This window comes from Symsagittifera roscoffensis, chromosome 9 (assembly GCF_963678635.1).
Source record: "Symsagittifera roscoffensis chromosome 9, txSymRosc1.1, whole genome shotgun sequence".
NCBI lineage: Eukaryota > Metazoa > Xenacoelomorpha > Acoela > Convolutidae > Symsagittifera > Symsagittifera roscoffensis.
In genome coordinates, this window is record NC_087070.1 from 37,835,038 (window position 1) to 37,858,393 (window position 23,356).

At 34.0% G+C, this 23,356-nt stretch overlaps 1 protein-coding gene across 1 annotated transcript in view; it reads left to right on the forward strand.

Moving 5' to 3' along the window:
* Positions 1-1,069: 1,069 nt before the first annotated feature.
* The window catches only part of LOC134854577 (dopamine receptor 2-like), a gene marked incomplete in the record, with an annotated part of 26,390 nt that continues 4,103 nt past the window's right edge, over positions 1,070-23,356 (forward strand). Inside the window, 2 exon segments of the mRNA XM_063870885.1 lie at positions 1,070-1,252; positions 1,932-1,975.

A 23,356-nucleotide genomic window follows, 5' to 3' on the forward strand; every position in this document is an offset into this window, starting at 1 on the left:
GAAAAAAAACTGAAACACTGAAACAATACTCTGAGTGTTATCATATATACAGTGCTATTGATAATTTTCACGAATTATTTCAAACCACAAATGAAATAGTAAGAACTGAAAATTTTGTGGCATTACTTGAAAACACAATTTTACACAATCATCTTGCCAAATTAAACAAAAAATGAACAGAAGCTAGGCAATTAAGTACAAAACTTCACAAAAAACTAAACGTTTATCAATCATGCGAGTTACAAAAAGTATATTCTTTGCCTAATTCCAATATCAGATTGTTTTGAAAGAAATGATAATAACTACCTCATCCACTAAAAGTTATACAAAAATAGTTTTTTTGGCAATATACAGTTTTTTGGGAAATTTGGAAAGAGGAAAAATAATTTAATGAATCTCAATTCAACAGATTTGTTGGTAGTTTTTATGGTAAAAATTCAAATCCATAGTTTTCTAAGTTTTTTGTTCAAACTTCTACTGCTTGTCAACAGTGTAATAACTATCTCCTTCGTTTTTTTTGAATGTCGGCTTTTTGCCGCATGACTTTTCTACTTTTTTGAAATTTTGTAAATTCAGAAAAATCCACTCAGAGACGTTTAAAAACAAACTATATGGTCTAATGACGTTTTCTCGGGCTTAAGACTGGCTTATAAAATATGCAAATATGTATTTATTTTTCTAATTGCTAGCCTGAGAACATTTAGTGATATGATTAAAACCATGAATCAAATTTGTCGCCCAGATTCTCAGAATACTTTCTGGTAAACAATCAGTCATACAATTTGAAACAATGAAAAAATAGGCAACAGCATAATTGTCTTAATATTACTTTGTATAACAATGAAAACAAATAATGGCGTGCAATCGCAGCAAGGAAAATTACCCCCACTATTCTGGTGAAGTTTCTGGGAAATTTTATCTCGTTCTATTTGTGTTCAGACCTTTTTTATAATGAGATTAAAAAAATACCTATACTGATGAAAAAGGTTGGAACCGGATGAAAACCTTTAAATAGCAAAACATCCATTATCACTAATGAGCTTTTTGCGTTTTTGAAGATTCTGTTTATCGTAAACTGCATTATCTGAAAACTGTGACTAGCAACAATTTTAATCGGAACTTATCTAGAACTGTTGGACTGGGATTTTTTATCTCAGAAGTTTAATTAATCTCTAGAACATTTTATAAATTCAATAGATTAATCAAACAAGTGTCTTCTGTTTGCTTAATCAGTTTTTCAATCTATTTGCTGGTAAGATTCTTTCAAAAAGTCCAAGCAATTTTTTGATAATCGGTTGCTTAAGTTTAATGACAGCTGATATAAAAATTGTCTCAAGTGAAACTTAAAAAGTCGCTTTTGGTAAACTTTGGTGAGTTTTTCTATGAAATTTCTCAGATTTAGAAAAAAGCTGTCAAAACGTAACAAGTTAATACTTGCTGCTTAAATATAAAAGTTTAGCGTTTTTATATTCCGTTAGAAAAACAGGTTGATGAATGACAAGGGGACGGGTCTGATCGAGAGGGGGCTATTCTCATGCGCGAAGGACCGAAACCAAAATATGAATTAAATGAAGCAATATTTTGTTTCTTTCATAACGAAACTCTTGAAATATAAAATTCGGCGGTGGTCAGTGACAATTTGAAAAATTTGCATATTTTTGCCGTTTTTGCATTCGGCTTAGCTCATTGTCTGGATCGGAAACGTCTCCTTGTCATTCGCCAACAGGTTCAAGTAAATTAAACTATTTTAAAATTGAAAGAAGTGCTTTTGATATATTTTGTTCGCTGAGATTGCAGGACAAACCCCGTACGCAAAGGGAATTTTTAACTTTGAAGCTGCATTCCACCAGACAAGAGTATTTCATCTATGGTCTTAAGATGTTTGGTTATAATCAATTATCTTATTAGGGGTTTTGATCAAAATATTACAGACTTCTGCCACCTTGAATTGTGCTCACTTCAAAGCAGCAAAAAGGTTAGCAACTCAGAGGTTTCTTGGACAAATTAAGAAAAAAATTCTTTCGGGTTTATTTTTGAATCATCCTTGGCGAAAACTTATCAGTGAATCATCTCAAAGGCGAACCTCGATTTATTCTCAGAAATCTAAGCCGCTGCCCTGTAGAAAGTTGAAAACATTGGCTATTCAATTTTGAGAGGTTTTTCCTTGAAATAATTTTCTCTCGCGTAGTTTTTTCTGTCCAACAATGGAAGAATGTGATTTCAAATCGCTCGCAAAACATTTTTCAAAACCATCTTTTTTTGTTCCGACTTTCGAAGAGAACGACGGAATAATTCTGCTCAGGTTGGTCAGTTTCGACTTTTTATTTTGCCATTTATGACTGGAATTTTTAATTATCATCTGCTAGGTATTTATGCTCAAACTTGTAGAAATATTTTACATGTGATCATTTTTTGTAAAGTTACGGAAATAATTAATGCTCGATGTATTTCACGCTATTAAAGCGTAAGCGTCAAACTAAACTGTTCCAAACTGAATTAGACCAAGCAATTTGCTCTTATTAATGCCTTAGCGGACTCAAAACAAATCACCTTGTACTTTACATAGCGCGAGAAGAGGGTTTTATAAAATAGAAAATCCAAAATGTTACCGTGTATTAAATGCTTCACTTTTGATAAAATAAAATTTAAAAAAATTTCAAACTAAAATTGTCAAAAAATTCGAGTTCAATAACTTGAGCGTTTAAACATTCACACAATCAAGAGTATCATATCTGTGTGTTTCAAGGAAAACTTTGCTGAGCACGCGTTTTAACTCCCACTAGACTTTTACTTATGGTTTTTCAAAACATTTTTTTGCCAATTCACTTAAGACTTTAGTAGTATATGAGTGAGGTGATCAGGGGGGGTGCCTGGTGACCCCCATGTATTAAGATAGGCTATAGAGTATCCGGTCACCAGGCTATGTATTAGTATCCAGTCACCAGGCTATGTATTAAGATAGGGAATAGATTTCCTATGTATTAAGATAGGGAATAGGTTTACCATGTATTAAGATGGTAAGGTTTCAGATAGTAAGTTTCAGAAAAATTTTTCGCGCCCGATCTTACCATTTTTTAAGATTCTCTACACCAATGCGATAGGTTTTAGATTTTTTCATTGTATTAAGATATGATTTTTATTTTTTTTTAAACCATTAGAGTTTAAATTGAAAGTGTCTGAAACTATGCTGAAACCTAACTGAAGCTTCAAAGAAGAAATAAAGTTTTTCAGAAAAAAATTAAATAACTGTAAATTGTGATATTACAGCTGAAAAGTTGAATAACATATAAATCATTGAATGGTATGAAGTTTTACTACAGTTTATAGGTTAAACTTACAAATACAATGGCTTAGTATGTATTCCATCATCAAGTACCTCCCTTTTTGGGTAAAAGGCTCTGAGTCCTTTTTTAGTTTGTTCATATGTTCCAACTAAATGGTTGGAGGTTTTGAATCCGCGATTGGTCGACTTCAAATTTACAGCTTCGTCAAGAACTCGTCTGTATTTAGACATTGGTCTATCCCCAGTGTCTTCTAGCGTTCTTTTGTTGAGCCCTTTGCTGCTAAATTTGAATTTGTCGCTCTTACTATCATAGCAGCAATACGTCTTGCTGCACAGGCACAACATTTCAGTACAGCGACATTCTTCTTTGAATAATCCAGGTTCTCGTTTGTCATGTTTTTTGTGAACAGCGAAGCATGTACGTGGAAAAAAATTCTTATCTGCATCAGCTATAAAGTCATTTCTACATTCATTTCGACGAATAAGTGTCCACTGAGCTTTCTTCTCTGGTAATATACAATCGTCCAGGTTATTTTCTGCTAATGCTAGATACAAAGAGTCCGTATCCATCTCCAACTCCTCGAATTTATTCTCATCGCAATACTTGTGGAAGAAGTTGTAGTATAACTCCAACATTCTAAGTTTGGCGTATTGAAGAATGAAAAAACCTACAATAATTGGTTCTCTATGTTTAATTGTTGACTTCAATAGTTCTACTTCTTATAAGTCCTTTATCACAACATTCAATCGCTTGAAAAACTTCTCATTTATTGCTTTGTGTGTCTTCTCATCGCCGAGATATTTGGTTATCGTGTGTCTGGATCTGTCCATAATTTGATAACCGTACGAACTGTTACCGAGAAGCTTCATCGTCTCAGCAACAACTCCAGAATGTGGATTCTCGACTCCTTCTCGTCGAGCATCAGCAACAGATTGAACAAATTTGTTGAAACATTTCCTAGGTGTGTACTCAACAAATCGATAAATTTTTGTACATCGAAGTCCAAGACTTAGATAGAAGTTAAGAAGAGGTGTGATGATTGTACCATTTTCTAATTTAAAACTGGAAATCAACATTCGTTGTGGGTTTTTCAGCAAATCGTTTTCTTCGGCATAGTTTTTCATGTATTCTCCAATATCGTTTCGGGAGACGTCAATGTTTTTGAAAATTGGAGGAAAATTTGAAAATGTAGGCTTCAACTCGCCAGGAACTATTAAATCGCATTGCACATAACCAAAAAGAGATCTGTTCTTTATTTTTTCAAGTAAAGAATCAGTAGACAGAGGTCTTTTGTAAGGAAAATTTGTCTTGACATGATTCTTGATTGACGAATCTGTTTTGAAATGCTTCCACCACTCACACTCCCACATTTCCTGAATTTTGTAACCTCTTTCTTTTATGTACTCTCGTCTCAACTCATCCATTTCTCGCTTCTTATTTCCCCTTTCAATATCTTGTTCTGACAACGATGGACGGGTTTCTTGACATGAGCAGAAATGATAGTAGCAACCCATAGCTTCAAATACTGTTTTACAGTGATCACAGTAACCATCAACATGAAAACAGTCAATTTTTTTCTGCTTTCCGGTTGTGTAAAAACTCTGAATTTTACACTCTGGTCTCAATTCTTGATAAAAGGACATAACCATGTTCTCGAAATTTCTTGTTCTGTTATTTCTAGCTTTAAAACGATCAGTTTCAGAGTCATACTCCCATCTTGTGTAAAGTCCGGTTGGCATCTTTTGACACATTGAGAATGGATATAATTGGCTAGCGTCAATTCCAACAATTGTCTTACAAATATTTGACGAGTTACGAATATAAGTTTGATCGACAACAGCTTTTCGCGTAAAAACTATTGATGGACCACCAGTCATGTCTTCTCTAATTTTCTCACATAAATCTTTATCTCCTTCAAATTTGCAAGATTTGGAAGCGTGCATCCCAGTTTCAGCATGTCAATTCCCTTATCATGGTAAAACTCTATCATTTTTTGCATAGCTTCAAGAGTAGGAACAACATCTTTGTTGTTGTACCATCGTAAGAAGTCTTTGAAAGTAATCATGCTTTGTTGTTCCCAGATGTTTTTCAAATACGAGTAATTTTCAAAACCTGTTGGTGGAATTGATTGAATACGCAGGTTTTTCAGTGCACTTTGTTGATCAAGTCCTCCATTAACCACTTTTTGGTAATCGTTGAAATCTTTCTCGAGAGGGTTGTGGTTTCTCAGTTTGCTGAAAAAGGTTTCATATGGAGGTAACTCCGTACAGTCAAGCTTGTCTGGACTGTCAAACCATTCGTAAGGGAAAAAACCTTTGGTCTCACTTGCTTTATAGGCTTTCAGAAACGAATCCAATGTTGTTGCCCCTCCAAGAAATTTCATTATGTCCAAAAACTGAACATCTCCAAATTTGAATGATATGAAGTCATTTGCTTTTTTAATGACTGTTGGTTCGAGTTCTTTATCACATATAAGGTATGGAATCAAATAAGATTTGATAAGTTTCAGATCGTATCTGTCGCTATTGAAACCAAACACCGGTAAGGTATTAACATAGCGCTCTAAATGCTGTTTCAAGTCGATCAACTGATTTTTTTGAATTCTCAAGAATTGTGTTGACATGTCATCTTCGTCGCCATCCTCAACACATTCATCTTCATAATCGAAGACTTCTAGTCTTTTAGTTACAGTTCTAGCATTAAGCTTATCAAAGATCTTTTTGACTCGATCATTGACAGTGTTTTTGATTTCTTGAAACTTGGTTCTCATTTGTAGTTTACTTTTTTCAGCCAGAATTTCCAAGCTGGAAACAAAAGCAATTATTAAAAGTTCTGGATTGGAGCATCTTGCACAAGAAAATTGGAGCATCTTGCAGATTTGAAGATGTTGATACGAAAATAGGGACATGTTTTCCAATCCAAATAGTTGTTTCAGTTGCATTCAATTCTTCTGTGGGAACACAAATCGATTCGAAGTCAAAAACTGCAACATTGCTAAACAATTTCTGATCTTCAGTGTAGGGAATGTTGAAGCCATCCAATTTCTCGAATATTGTCTCCCGTAGTGTGTACGCATTTTTGGGATAAATATGTCGCACTCGATCTTTACAAGTTAGAAGATGTCGGTTGAAGTTGTCTGATCTGTTGAAGAAACAGTCACAACTAGGACATCGAAAACACTTGAAGAAGGAATCAATATCATTCGTGTGAATAATATGGTTGTTGAATCTTAGCAATTGCACCGTTTTTTCAAATTTTCCAATACTTCGCCTGGCTAATTCTCCAACATATTCTCCTTCTTGAAAATCAAAATTGTAAATGAATGTGTTTCGTTCAACTATTCCCTCTACAACAGGTAAATCATCGATTGACACTCCACGAAAATTCTTCGGATTGTATCCAGATTTTGATATAAACTCTGTAAACAGCTGAGATGTATGAGCATCGAGGTTACTTTGACCATGCAAATACATTGTTAACGCACGGAAAAGACAAAGATGATCTTTGTATGGTTGTTTATCTTTGTCCGATAAAAGACAGTTTACTGAATGGTTTTTCAGTAAAGGTTCAGGCAACACAGAGTCTGGACATCCCATTGGAATGTTTTTCAGAAGTGCAGCAAAAATAGTAACATTTGTGATCAACTTGAACCTCCACTTTGTGTTCTGACGTTCTTGGGTGCATTGCTCCACGATATCAAACTTTTCAAATTTTCCCTGGATTGTAAACAAATCCGCTTTCGTACACAGTAAAGGCGATTTTTCGAACAAAGTATTGTTTTCGTGTGCATAGTAATACCAATATTCTCCCGTTTCGACATTACGGAGAACAAATCCAAGAGCAATATTGATTTTTGCAGCGGAATCTAGCTTGTTGAAGACTTCTTCAAGCTTCTCGTTGATAATCTTGGTATCTAACTTTGACATTTGAAAGTTAAATACCTTATTCCTCCCATTCTCCATCTCAGTGTCCACCAAGAAATGCTGACAAGCACTCAAATACTCTTTGAGTTTCTCTCCATCTTCCCCTTCCTCCTCCACAATCTTGTTCAAGTCTGCCACCGTATCACTTGGTTTCCGTTGTTTCGCCCCATGTTCTTTTCTCCGATGTTGTTGGAGAGAGTAGTAACTCGGAAACTCCTGCTCACAAGACGAGCAAACCGTTGATTGCTTGGAAGTTGATGGAGCATGCTTTTTGGCCACGTGGTAATTCATTTCCTGTTGATTGTAAGCGAAATACATACATTCGGAACAAGAAATAACTCCTCGCACGCAATTTTTCCTATGTCGAGCTGCATGCGCTCTAACATACAAGTTTCCACAATCCCCACACTGCACTTTCTCGTTTCTATTCAGCAATGGCATCTAAAAATGGGAAAAATTTTAAGTCTCAATATAAAGGGAATGGAATTTGGTACATATCAAAGTGGGAGATTTAAAATATCCCAAAAAAAATATTAAATTTTTATACTTACTTTGAATTGTTAAAAATATTTGAAATTTATTTTAAGTAGTTATACAAAGTATAGAGCAGTTGCTTTTAACGTAAAGAAATTCAGAATGAAATAAGTTTTATTTACTGTTCCTTGGGGAAAATCAACCAATCACAAATGAGTATTCTTTTAGTAACACTGTTTGTTGAAAATCAACCAATCAGAATCGAGCATTTCCTAAAAGTGAACTGTTTATTATTTAGGAAAAAAAAACCTTAATCATTATTTGAAAAATGTCTATCAAAAAACATTTGAGCATCCTCGAGTTACTTTATAAGAAAAAAGAAAAAATTCCAATTGATTTTCTTATTGATGAAATAGATGTTGACTCTTACTTTTTTCATAATTTTTTGGACGTCTTTATTGTACAAAATAGAGTTATCCGACTAAGTAAAGGTCTCTTCAGAGAAACTAACTCAATCAAAGAGTTTACTTTTGATTCACATATTACGTATCAAAGTTTTAAACTTACGGCTGAATTACACCTCACAAGGAAAGAAATTTTGTTTATTCTCGAGAATTTGAAATTGATCAAAAAGTCGTACGATAATATATCAAAAACTCTTTTTATCCCCTATCCAAAACCCAAATTTGTAAAAACACCTCAGCAAAGTTCTTTATTCCTTCATTTCTTTAAAGGTTTTCAAAGTTCAAAATCCTGCTTGATTCGGTTTGGAATCAGATTTCCAGAAGTTTGCTTTGAAAAATTCGTCAATTTTGAGTTATCCTCCCAAATTTACATAAAAATTAAAGAAATTGACTATCTACTTAAAAATCAGCAATTTCTCATTGATTACATACAAAAAATTCAATTAACTTGATGAAAAAAGTTGCAGAGATGTTACTTTTATTAATTTTCTTTCGTTTGTTACTTATATCAGCAATATTTCTTATTTTTACTGCAAACAACTTTTGGTCATTAATTTTTGCAATTGCTTTTGTGTATATTTTTTCTTATTTGGAAGATTTAAGTACTTAAAAGGGTCTTCTGATTGGATACGACAACTAGAATAAAAAGGATCATTTTTGTGATTGAAACGACAATACCCAAAATGGAGCTTTGTTTCCGATTGGACACGACTTTTATTCAAGAATCCCATAAAAGGAAGCTGAAATCTGATTAGACACGACTACAATCCAAATAAGGAAAATCAATTCTGATTGGTTAAAACCACACATTTTAGTTGAAGGTAGCCCTAACTCCTAACTAAAAATCATTTTATTTTCAACTTAACTACCGTCAACTACCTCTCTCTCAACTCTTTCTTATTTTTACTCCTGTACTCAATTTATTGCTCAAAATGATCTTCTCAGTACAAAACAGCAACCTCATGTACTCTGTAGAATTTTCACCTGATCTAGTACAAATTCAAGTGCGAGAAACAGTCTCTGGAGTTTTTCTGGCACGAATGGATAAACCAATCCAAGTCTGGCACATGGTGGAAGTGATGCGAAGGGATTTCAACGAACATCATATGATGCAAGTTCCCATCACAAAGAACCAACTTGGAACAATGCAAATGATGGGGGAAGTTTCTGATCATGTGGGAATGAGTTATCCCGAGATTCCGGACTCAAGATTTGTGGCTCAACCAGTCGACGACTTCCTCTTTCCTTGAGAGGAGGAAGGATCAGTCGAAAACCCCATCACAATAGATGAAGATGAGGGATTCTCAGAAGCAATGACTCCTCAAAACACTCCTCCACAACAACCACCAGCAATGGAACCTCGTCCAGCTCTGCGTTCTATAGAGAACCTCCAGAACTCTTCTGCTGCTCGACAGCTCTTTGATTAAATGTTTTTGTAAATAAAGGTTGTTTGGTTTTGACTTCGTTTTCTGTAATTAATTTCTTCAATTTCAATTTAATTATGAGAATAGATGAGAGGTTCAAGGTAAACCATTGAAAAACAATTAGAACTTAGTTAAGTGCTCCGAACTCGCACACATGTTAAAAAATTTGATTATTTGTTGCACAAAAATTCGGAAAAACACTAGAAAAACTGTACACAATTAAAAAGTTACCGAATCAATATTGCATCTTGTACACACTTTTAGCCTTTTGTAGAAAAAATTGAAACACTTTTCGCATTTTGTCGAAAAAACGTAAAAAACTTTTCGCCTTTTGTCGAAAAAATTGAAACACTTTTCGCATTTTATCGAAAAAAGTAAAACACTTTCGCATTTTGTCGAAAAAATTGAAACACTTTTCGCATTTTATCGAAAAAAGTAAAACACTTTTCGCATTTTGTCGAAAAAATTGAAACATTTTTCGCATTTGTAGTGAAAAAGTGAAACACTTTTCGCATCTTGTTAAAAAAAGTAAAACACTTTTCGCATCTTCTCAAAAAAAAGTTGAAACACTTTTCGCATTATGTCAAACTAATTGAAACACTTTTTACAACTTGTTAAAAAAATTGAAATGTTTTTTTTTTGCAAATTTTTGAAAATCAAAAAAAATATAACATCTTTCTCACATGTTTGAAAATTTTTTTGCAAATGTTTTTGACAACGGTGTATTTTTTTCGGTAATTAATGGTTGCTTTGTAAACATATGAGAGAAAATAGATGGAATATCAGAAGTTTTTTAATGAAAAATTGACATGATCACTATTTACAAATCCATAACCATCAATAAAACAGTCAATTATTTTTAACAAATCATGTTCATATTTCGAGTTTTGTACTTTACGAACTCTTTCAAGAAAAGCTGAACCAATAGTTTGTGTGGAAGCTAGTTTCTGGTTAGAACATAAATAGTGACGTTTGAATTTTTTGCGTAACAGTCTTTTCTTTGCAACACTTGGCATTTTTTCTGCTCCTTTCCATTTCAAATTGTGATGAACAGCGCGGTCAAGTTGATTGAAAACTTCGCCAGTTGATGAAATAACATTCGAATAAAATCTGTATTTGTACAGAGTGTAAAGACAATCGATAATTTGGTATGTGAAATGAAAATTACCCAATCGTTGCAAAATTTGATCGAAAGATGAACCAATCAGAAGTATGTGGAACTTACAATTTTCCAAAGAACAGTAAGAATTGTGGGTAAGACACAAAACTTATTGGTTACTATATACTTTTCGTAAAAATCACTGGAAACGGAAACAAATAGCGATTTTTGACAATACTCTGAATAAAAGCTGGGAAGAGCTTGACACATAGCTGCAGCCATCTGAAACAATGATTTTTGCTGAGAATTGTGGATTTATATAGGAACACTAACACCTACACAATTCCATAATTGGAAATTTCCCTCAAAAATTCCAATTATAGTTCTATTTCCTTTTATGGTTCAGTGAATGACTCATTTTGTTTACTTTCAATTTCATTTAATCTCAAAATCATTTCTCTCATTTCTCTTCATCTGATCAGTCTGTTCTCCAAAAATGTTCTCAAGAAAAGACACAAGTCCCAATTACATTGAATTCTCAAAAAATCAAACAAGAATTGGGAGATTTGCTTGGTCCCAAAAATCCTACAAAGGGAAAATTTATTTTGAACCCTGCTTTCAACTTTTCAAGAAAAATGAGTTGGGACAACTCGAAAAAAGACAGCAAGTCTATCTCGGTGAAAAAGAAGGAGAAGCAATCTCAGCAATTAGAAATACTGTTATTCACGATGCTGAAAACCTTGGACTCGTTCCTATATTGGAACTCACTTCTGACAAAGAGTCAACTATGGATCAGGAGCTTGCCAATTGCAACAAAGTGTTTGTCATAGCAACATACAATAGAAGACAAGTTTGTGTCACGATCAAGAGGTACAATATTAACAGACCTCCCTACATTCAGATTCGACTGTTCACCGCAAAAGAGAATGAAGCAATGAAACAAGTTGCCTATGTCAACTATACTTTGAACGAATTCAAGGAACTGTCCCAAATTTTGGGAGACTTTATGTTTGTTGAGAACTGTAATGTACAATAATTTGTGTTATTTATGTTTTTGTCTTGTAATTTAACAATTTATCCTCAAAATCATTTTTCATTTAGTATTGGTGTTGAACAGTATGAGTTGGAATATTGGTTTTTCAAGAAATTTACTCTTAAAACTTTACAATAAATTGGGACTTTTTCATATTGTTCTAGAAGAAAAGTCCCAAAAAATTTCACTAACAATTATAGAATCTCAAAATTTACCAAACTTGCAGAATTTGGACGTAGACTCACAAATATCTCACTTTGAGTGGACTCTGCATAATGGTAGAAGATAAATTCACATAGGATACCGATCTGATACCAAAAAAATAGATCTTGTAGAATGTCGTAGAAATGGAAATCAATGGAAAAATAATCAATCTTTGCAACTACAAAGAGAAGAATATGATAAAATACTTGATATGCTTGCTTCATTACTAGGCTATGTAGAGACCTTCAAAAAATCTTGTATCATTATTGACGAATGCACTGTAGAAAATGAACGTACAGAAATTGAATGAAATTCTAAGAGTTTTTGAGATTATTAGGCAAGATTTCTCATCAAATACAAAAAGAAAAAATTTAATTCTTTGTACCTGTATTGTTTTGGACCCGGACATAAATTTAAAAGAAATGGACCAAAAATTTCTTTTTGGAGGACTTATTGGATACGGAAATTCCTGTATGGATTACTTTTTTGCAAACTCCAAAATTTTTAGACTACATGCAATTCTACATGACTCTGCTGGATCTGTGAAATCTACTACAAAAAAAGGTCCTGGGTGTTGTTATGTTGCACCTAGTCTCCCCAGTTCATGCTTTCTTGGTCACGTGACTGGTTTATTTTTCTGTTTATATGTTAAAATATTTGCTTCATCAGTATATGCATTGTTTGATTAATAATCATTTTATACAAAAAAACTTCAGAGAAATCAGTTAACAGAATGAGTCTAGTTGGTTTGGATATTGAATGTATTGAAAGCAATATAGTGAAAGAATTAGGAGTTTATAAGGATGGACAAACAGAAGGATAATTCCTTTCTTCCTCCGAAAAAATTCAAACCAACATTCCAATCTTTTTGGTGTACACAGCATCTTCATGGAATCAATTGGAGCAGTGGTTACGAAAAATATACTGAACTTGAAAAAATTTTGAAAAATCTAGAAGCCACAGACACGGAATTTTTTGCAAAAGGTTATGAAATATGTTAGATTCTATCAGAATTTTTGGAAACAAAGATTATTGATTTGGATGACTACGCTTGCCCTAAAGTTCAATTTTTGATATTCAAAGATGAAGAATATGATTGGAGGTGTAGCAACTACCCATTTCGTCATGCAAAAACTCTTCACTGTGCAGAAAGAAAAGCATTTGCATACGGAACATGGACTCGATGTTTTTTTTAACAAATTGTAACTTATATTATTCTTAATGTACTACCATTCAAATTTTAATTAAATTTCATTGTCAACTTTTTCTTTTTAGAGTTAAGATGGTTGATCAATGTGACAAGCCCGTAAATTTAGGAAATTCTGTTTTTGATTAAGAAAATCATGAACGAAAGTCATGGAAATTGTTTGGACGTACATGTATTAGATCTCTTTTAGTTTTTTTGTGCCAATTTTTTGTTATAGTTTTGATGCTAATATGTGCAATCGTTCGAATTATGTTATCCACAACATGTGAAGAAACAACAGTTTGGGCAGCTATTTTATCAAGTACAGTCGGTTATATTGTACCTTCTCCAAAGCTATGAATAAAAAAACATCTACCAAAGAACAAATTTTTATTTCCCTAGTTGGACCAAGTGGATCTGGAAAGTCGCATCTTAATTTTGATTGGTGGAAAATTGGTACTTTTCAACCAGCTTTCGACAAAATTTTTTTATTTTTATCAACATTATCAACCTCTATATAGTCAAATGCAAAGAAAAAACCTTAAATTTATCCAAGGAGTAGATTTTGACTTGATTGAAAATCTCCCCAATAATGGAACTAAGTATTTGCTTATATTTGATGATTCTTGTGAAGAAATTTCAAACTCCAAACAATTTGTAAAAATTGCTACTGCGGGGAGACACAGGGGTCTGAAAACAATATACATCAAACACAATTTATTTCATCAAAGCAAATTAGGACGAGATGTAGAGTTACAAAATACACACATAGTCTTGTTCAAGTCGCCGAGGGATGTTTTACAAATCAATACATTAAGTCAACAACTAGGTCTAGGATCTCAATTGAAAGAGTGGTATCAAGATGCAACATCCGTTCCTTATGGTCATTTACTTATTGATTTAACCCCAAAAACAGTTGATTCACTTAGGTATTGCACTAATAGTGGCTCAGTTCCAACAAAATTTTACTTACCAGCTGGAATAGAGACAAAGTTTTTGGACGATGAGTACACAATACGTCTCTATTCTCCCAATATTTCAAAAATTTTCCCTAAGGCTTCGAAAACAATTCATTCTCAATTGCCCAAAAGATTTCATTCAGTTTCTGAGCGAGTCTTTAGTAAACCTATTAAGAGGGGAGCTTCGAGATCTTCGGAAAGAAGACGTAGTAAAATATCAAAAAGAAATTTCAGAAATAACACAAAAAAAAACTCCTCTACACAAAAGAAGGATTATTTTAAGTTCAACTAAAGGGTTACAATTGATATCTATCATCACCCCTTTTGTCATTAAACGATTGACATAGTATGGAACAGTTTGTTTTAATTCCGTACTCAGTTTATCAATCACAAAGTACACTTCCAAGAAAACAAAAAATGGAACAAAAGCAAGAAAAAGAGGAGATTGTACCAAAAATTTTGATTCTGTTTACAGTGCTGTAAATGCGAGGTTGAAAACGAGCAACAATAAGCATATTATTGATTTAATTTTGAATTCTCCTAGAATTAAAATCAGCCAGTCAGACAAAATTATATTGGATAATCGAAATACAAAAGAATCTATTGTAGACTTTGTGTGTGCACTAAAGCGAAAAAATACCGATTTTCCAGATATTTACTTTACTATTTTGGAAGCAACACATATTCCTCCTAAACTTGTTATTAACAAGAATGCCAAAGCAAAAGATAGAGGAACTTGGATTCCTTTCAAAATCTGAAAAGGTAAGACTAAACAGATTGTTTTCTAGGGGCAGAGCTGCGTACGGTTCTATTCAAAACTTGAGTAAAGCGAGTGGATTATCAAAAAAGAAAGTAGAAAAGTTTTTACAAACCAAGACATCGTATACAAAATTTGGTCCACCAATCAGGTCTTTCCGAAGACTTCAAGCGTTTTCTAAATATATCAATGAAATCTGGTGTATGGACTTGGCTTTTGTAGACAAGTTATCTATTCAAAACAATGGAGTCAAGCATTTATTAGTTGCTGTAGATATTTTTTCGAGATTTGTCAGAGTTCAAACAATGAAAACAAAGTATGCCAAAGACACTTTACAAGCTTTTAGAAGAATGATTTCTGGAAAAAACACTCCTGAAAAACTTTGGGTTGATAAAGGAACAGAATATGGGGGAACTTTTAAAAAGTTTTGCAAGGAGAAAGACATTGAAGTTTACTCAACAATGAGTGAAACCAAAGCTGCATTTGCAGAGAGAGCAATTCAATCTTTAAAACATATAATTTATCGTTACATTGAAGATCATGGTGAAAAATTTATCCCCAAACTGCAGCAATTTGTTTCTACATTGAACTGCCGCAAAAATCGATCAATTGGAAAATCTCCCAGAGATGTGAAAAACAGTGATTTTTTATCAATATTGTATAACAAATCATTCAAGAAATATACTAAACCAAAATTCAAAATTGGTGATAGAGTTAGAATTTCGAAAAATGATATTCCGTTCCGAAAAGGATACAAGCCACAGTTTACAGATGAAATTTTTGAAATTTCGGCAATATTTACAAAAAAACCTCCAACATACATCATCAAACATCTCGAAAAAGAAGAAATTCTGGGAAAATTTTATGAAAAAGAGCTGAGAAAATGTTCAGATTAGTGGTAAGTCATTTTTTAAATTGAGTTTCTATCGATCAGTTGTCATGGATTTGTTTACTATTGAGCTAGTTTCTAATGCTTCTTTTAATTGTTATCCGAATAACAGTCTTAGTTCCTTTACAAATTTTCTACCGGAACAAATACATCTAAAAGGAGAATGGGAGGTTGCTATTTCAGAAATATCGTACCCTTCCTTGTACCAAAACGTTACAGAGGGAAAGTTTACTTTCGTAGATGGACGAGAAAGTCCTGCGGAAAAAAGAAAATTTCAACCGATGCATGTTGCACCTGGATTGTATCCAAGTATTGTTGATATAGTTGTAGCCATGAATGACAAAGTTCGAAAACGTATAGGAGCACAAAAATATGAATATAACGGAATTTTCGTATCAGTAGATAAGATTACACAAAAAGTTGCCATTCATTTACCTGAGGATCAATCAGTGTTTATAATTCAAAGTGCTGATTTGAGTCACATTTTTGGTTGTGATTTAGAACAAATTAGACAGGTGTTATAATGAAAGGAAAAGGACCACATTATCCTCAGTATTCTTACGACATTATAAGAATAAGATTTGTGAAGGATTGATAGTTCATGTACTGTCCTGTAGATATAATGTCTCCATTTTTTACTTTGGAAATGAAAGGAATACAACGCAGTAATGGAGTTTTTGTATCGCCTACTATATTATATTCTATAAAATCACTATAAATCATTAAGGAATGACTATTTAAAAAATTATTAAAAAACTCTTTCCACAGCATAAAAATAGAACTAAGGGATACTACAGGTGAAAAAATTCCTTTTGTGTCCGTAGGAATTACACGAGTTGTCCTCTTGTTTCGCAAGATTTCGGATAATCATTTTTTGATTTATACTTCATACGAAATGGTTGCTCAAAGTTCAGCTAATTTTCCTATTTTTCGTGGACATGCAAGGCAGCGTGGAAGAGGTTTTGGTGCTCTTGCACAAACTCTTGGGAGAACTGCAATTCCCTTCATTAAAAAATATATAGTCCCAGCTGCAAAAAGAATCGGAGCAGATTTATTTGAAATTGCTGCTCCAGAGATTGGAGAAGTTGTCAGTGGACAAAAAAACTCAAAAACTTCAAAAAACTTCGAAAACAGCTGGGAGGTGGAAAAAAGAAATCCAAGCGTAGAACAAGAAGAACCATTTCTCGAAAGAGTAGTTCAAAAATCAGTCGCTCTCGCAAAGACATTTTTGACGAGATAAAATGAGTGTAAATCAAAGTAGTCATTTTCGGTACGGAGCGTTTACAAATTCTTCTTTGGAGAAATTTGATAAAGTCCCAGTTTTGGAAACAATTATGTCATCTTACACACAAGAAGTATTCCCCAGTACTTCTCTGGATGAAAGCAGTATTGAGTTTGAATTTGAAACGGATCGTAATCTCTACTTGGATATGCGTGATACCCATCTTAGCTTAAAGCTTCAACTATTCAAAGGAAGATTGTTTGATGCTTTCAAAAAAGAAAAAGCAGAACATAAAGCAAAATCGGAGGAAGATTCAGATGAGGAACCACAAACTTACTTAACTTATGTAAACAATCTAATACATTCTCTATTCTCCAACTGTGAAGTTTATTTTAACAATACAATGGTTTACAATACCAATGGATTATATCCTCATAAGGCACAGATATCGAACGAATTCAACTCGTCAGCAGTGAGTAATAAAGTCATGGATACAGTTTTGAAGAAAATCCTGATGCATTAGATATGTATCCATTCACTGATAGAGCAAATTCCTTGGGAACAGGGATAACTTTTTCACTCTATGGGAGGCTCGCCATTGATTTGTTTACTTGCGAAAAACTGTTGCTACCAAATACCAAAGTTCGAATTAAACTTATTCGAGCTAGACCTAATTTTTACATTTTATCTGATAATCCAAATGTCAGTCGGAAAATAGTTGATTGTTCACTGTTTACAAAAAGAGTTTTAGTAGCTGAACCTAATCATCAATATTTGCAATGGAATCTGGAAAGGGAACCTGCTCATTACAATTACATGGAAACTATAGCAAGAACCTTTATCATTCCATCTCGTCAAAACCAGTTTATTCAGGAAAATGTTTTCAATAATGCCCCAATCAGAAGGATAGCTGTTGCAATGAATACAAATTCGGCTGTTGCGGGATCTTTTTATGAAAATCCTTTCAATTATCAACAATTTCATTTGAGAGAGCTTAGAATTATTCGGGGTGGAAGAGCAATTATTTCATTAGATACAACTTCTCCTTGTCGACCCTATGTTACAAGAATGAAAGCAATGCAGTTTAACGAAGATTTTCCAGCTCTTCCTATGGAAGATTTTCAAAATCACTATATTCTAGTTTTCGACTTGACTTCACTACAGGATGCCGCTGAACACTTGCATTATCCAGAACTTAGTGGAGAAAGCTTGAGATTAGAAATGTTTTTCCAATTTCCCTTGGAGCAAGTAACGGAAGTGATAGTCTTGGGAGAAAGACTATCAAATATTCAAATTGACAAATTCGGAACAGTCGATAAAAATGTTTAATTTTTTTGAGTTATCAGGTTCCTATAAAAACATTGTAACTTTTTTGGGACTTTTCTTTGTTATTATCTCTGTACTATCTATATTGTCTTTCTTCAGTCCTAAAGCTCCAGAAAAATAGAGAAGGAATGCTGTTTAGTTGAAAACCGGAGACACTTCTTCAACCTAGACTGTAAAACAGTATTCAATAAACTTTGCCCACTATATAAGGCTGTGTATGGGACTTTGTTGATTCAATTCCTAAATGTGTGTAAGTCATTATTCTTCCTTTTTTTAACCTAAAGTACACTATCAAACTATCAATTTCTTTTTTAGCTGTAAATCAGCCTACAATTGCAAAGATGGATAATTTTTCTCTTTTGCAAATTATTGAAAGAATTCCAGAGCTCAGGTTCAAGTACATGGGGTCATACCCTTCTGACACAGTACCTCAACTAACAAAATACTCTTTTGCAATTATTAACTCAGCCCCAAGCAATGATAGAGGAGAACAATGGATTATGATTGCTCGACTGGATAAAAGCTACTACTTTGCTGATTCTTTGGGAAGAAAGAGATCAACACACCCTTTTTTGACAAAAAAGTTTCGACGAATGGTTCCTCGAAAGCTACAAAAAACTGATAATTTGTGTGGTTTTTAGGCAATTTATTCAGCATTTCTCCTTTTTAAATTCTTCCAGAAGAACTTGAATAATGTTCATGATGTGTCTGTTTTGAATTATATCAGTAATTTTATGTAAAAGTGAAATTTTTTTTTTGTAAGAGTAAATTTTTGCAGTAATTTTACTATACGATGTAGTGAATTTTTTGATTATTTTTGTAATTTAACTTTTTAAATTCTTTAAATTTTTTTTACAAAAAGCATCTTAGCAACTAACCTTTTGATGAAATACGGAGAATGATGATGGAATATGGATGTTGTAGTCCCCCAATTGAAAGAATTTACGATAGAGTAGATAAATTTACGAAAATTGTAAGCAACTTCTAGTAAATTGTATAGTTTTCTTAAAAGTTTACCCTGGGCAAGATGGAAAAATTATTACACAAAAATATCAGAACCAAAAAAATATGATACTATGTTTTTCTCAGTGTAAACTTTTACCGTGGCAGAACAATTGATAAATTTGGATGATAATTTTTTGGAAAATTTGGAAATTTCAAAAATTTTTTTAAAGATTAAAGACAAAGTGATAAAAGAGAACTGAAATGAATCGTAGCAAGAAATATGACAGAATAATTAAACCAGTTGAGGTAAAAATATGTGAGATAATTATGTGAAAAAAGATAAAATAAGTCATAAAATTAACAAGTGTAATGAACCTGTCATCCGTTCTCCAGATAACCTGCGGAAAAAAGATTAAGTAGGATATAAAAGTAATCAACCGTGAGGAGCTGTCAAGATTCCCCTGATATGCCGTGGAGCGGAATAACTAACCTGTCAAAGATAATCCCCTCTTGACAATTTTCCCCAGATAACCTGAGGGAAAATAAATAACATGAAATAAGAATTTAAGATTCTTTCGAGAAAAAAAATATTCCGTGATATATTAGTTTATGATCCCATACTCTAAATCGAAACTTAATTTTCGTCGAAACTTACCATCTGAAACTTACCATCCAAAAAACAATTTTCATTTTTTAATACAAAATTGTTTTTTCAAGATAAAAATGTATTTGCAAGTACAACTTTAAAAATTTTCTGAAACTTACCTTCTGAAACTTACCATATCGAATTTTTGTAAGACAAGATAGTCCTTACATATCACAAATCGTAGAAGTTGATTAAGAAACGCAAGTATTGGCAAAATTGAGCTCAAAAAATTCGGGCGCCAAAAATTTTTCTGAAACTTACCATCTGAAACCTTACCATCTTAATACATGGTAAACCTATTCCCTATCTTAATACATAGGAAATCTATTCCCTATCTTAATACATAGACTGGTGACCGGATGCTCTATAGCCTATCTTAATACATGGGGGTCACCAGGCACCCCCCCCCCCCCCCCCTGATCACCTCACTCATATACTACTTCTGTTGCTGAAATGATTGTGATTGTTGGAACTTCATTTTTGAGCGGCAAGGTGCTTGGATGCTTGCTGATATCTATAGCTTGAATTTAAAATGTAAAGTTCACTGTCGGCCGTTCTTTTTCATTTCAGGGTTTGAGAACACTATAACGTTGTTGATATCCAGTTTTGAAAGATATTCTAAGAAACTGTTCATTTTGGCGTAAAAAACTCTTCCTTGAAAAGATTACAATGATTTCAAGATCGTTTTTCTGGGTCGTTAAAAAAGGTTTCTTTTGTTCAGAAGAGAAGCATATCATCGTTTTTTTATCGACTTTGGAATGACATTCTAAAAGTACAGTTCGATTTGGTGGAAAGAAATTTTTCTTTGAAAAGTTTCTGCGGATTTCAAGAGTCGAAGTTTTATTTCTTTTTAAAGTTTGTGTTTTGTTTTCATGTATTTGAACAGCTAAATCTGAGAATTTGAATTTACCGTGTTTCGAATAACTTGTATGTTGTCTTTTTCAGATTTATTTATGAAGTATCATTGAGTTTGTTGTCGATAGTACGAGGAAGATTCCTCTGAATGTCCTGTGATCTTGTGTCTGAATTGTTTGAAACAAGTCATTATCTACTTTGAGCCTACTTAATTTTTTTTGAGTGTTAGCGAAACATAGACAGCTTGGGTCGAGTCGGTCGAAACATATCGAGCCTGGGTCGAGACGGTTGAAACATACCGTTTTTTGGTCCAGTCGGTCGATAAATAATTTGCAAACCTCGACCCGGAAAGTCGCAACATATCTTTTTGGTTCGCGCAAAGTCACGCAAAGTCACGCAAATGTTTCGGTTGCACAAAAACGCAACACACCCATTTTGAGTCGCAACGGTCGCAACATACCTTTTTTTGGTAGCACAAAGTCTTTAAGTATCTGTTTTGGGTCACGCAAAGTCACGCAAAGTCACGCAAATGTTTTTGTCAAAAACGCAACACACCCATTTTGAGTCTTAACGGTCGCAACATACCTTTTTTTGGGTCGCTCAAAGTCGCGCAAATATTTCGGCCGCACAATGTCGCAACATACCAATTTTGAGTCGCAATGGTCGCAACATACCTTAATTGGGCCGCGCAAAGTAGCAACATATCATCTTTGGGTTGCACAAAAACGCAACACACCCATTTTGAGTCGCAACGGTCGCAACATACCTTTTTTTGGTAGCACAAAGTCTTTAAGTATCTGTTTTGGGTCACGCAAAGTCACGCAAAGTCACGCAAACGTTTTTGTCAAAAACGCAACACACCCATTTTGAGTCTTAACGGTCGCAACATACCTTTTTTTGGGTCGCTCAAAGTCGCGCAAATATTTCGGTCGCGCAAAGTTGCAACATACCCACTTTGAGTCGCAATGGTTGCAACATACCCAATTTGAGTCGCAATGATCGCAAGATACACAATTTGAGTCGCAATGGTTGCACCATAAGTCGCCGCCTCGAACCTGGCCTCCATCAACATTTAAACTGACCAAGTACTACAAAAAATACCATATGATAAATTCAATTGGAGATTAATCCTTGACGCCGCACGAGCAAAGCTAATTCCCGGTAAAAACGAAAAATCTCCTGTAAAGTCAAGCAGTGTACGGTAAACTCGAGCAAAGTCGAACAAAATCGAACAAAGTCGAACATTGTCCGGTATGGTCGGAAAAATTCGGGCAAAGTCGAAAAAAGTCGAACAATGTCCGGTGAAGTCGAACAGAGTCGAAAACGGTCATCGTTCGACTCAATAAGTCGAAATCGGACACCGTTTGAGTGAAAAAGTCGAAAACGGACATCGTTCGACCGTTTCGATCAAATCAATCACATCTTCAGAGATGGATATGCATGGATGGAACTTGGTATGAAAGTTCGCTGCTGTTCTGGTGTAAGTATGATAGGCATTTGACTTTATATTTGACATGAAATCGGTTTCGGCAACTTCGTCTTGACCTGTTTTGTTCATCATCACGGAATGTTCCCAATTGATTCGTTACAAAAAAGTCAACCTATCGTGAGCAAGTTGATTGAATGCTTGTTGAGATTTTTAGCCGGAATGTATGGTTCGCTGTCAGCCGCTATCTCGCTGATTGATAATACTAAAGCAACGTTAAAAAATCCGGGGCTTGAGAAGACTACTACGCTTTTTATATCCAGTTCTGAAAGACCTTTTAACAGGTAAGCTGGATACGCTGGGTAAGACTTGCGAAATCGTCTTCCTCCGTATCCCAATTCTAATTTGATTTATTTGTGATAGTGTTTGCAAAAAAATGAAAATGAGTTTCACCAAAAGAAAGACTTGCGTAGAAAAGCTGGGCAGACGTTTAAATTTGAGATTGATAGTCTCGTTTTCCTTTTTATTCTTGTTGGCAACCACGAATTTTGTTTGTTTACTGTTTCAGCCGTTGTTTTCAAAGCATCTCGGCTGTTGTTTCTTTTGTGAGTTTCTCTCTCAAGCTCCCTGACCTGCCTTTCCTATTGCATCTTGTGTCGCAGTAAGTTTAGACAATGTGTTGATGATGTTATCTAACATATTTTTGCTAACTTCATTTAAGTTATCTTTTGCGCAATCTTCTTTTCGTAAAATGTCGCGATGGTCCTCTGTTTTATGGCATATGAGTGACGGTTTATGACTTGTTTTGCTGCAAGTTGTTCCATTAGTTTGCCACGATTCCATTCTGATATCGCTTTGATGAGAGAACTGCGCGTTAAACGGTTCGATTGTTTCCGATTGCTTCCGAGTTTTCTTGTCGTTGCGCTGTTTTGGCGGCATGTCAAGTTACTTTGGTTGCTTTGGGAAAAGTTTATTTTTTTTCTCTCTAAGTTTACAAAACCTTTAGGGTGTATCTTTCTTCATTTTAAGTTTTAGTTGTTCAAGCTTCAAAACAATTCAAAACATTGACTTGAATCAAAGCTTTTGGTCAAATTTCGAACGAGAGGATCTTTATTTGCAGCTTTAACTGCAGAAGTGCTGTAGATCGATTGTTTAAGTGGAACTCTTTTTCGGAATTTTTATGTCGATAGCTTGAATTACGCAAAATTGGTGCATCTGATTGTGCACTTCAGACAAGGTG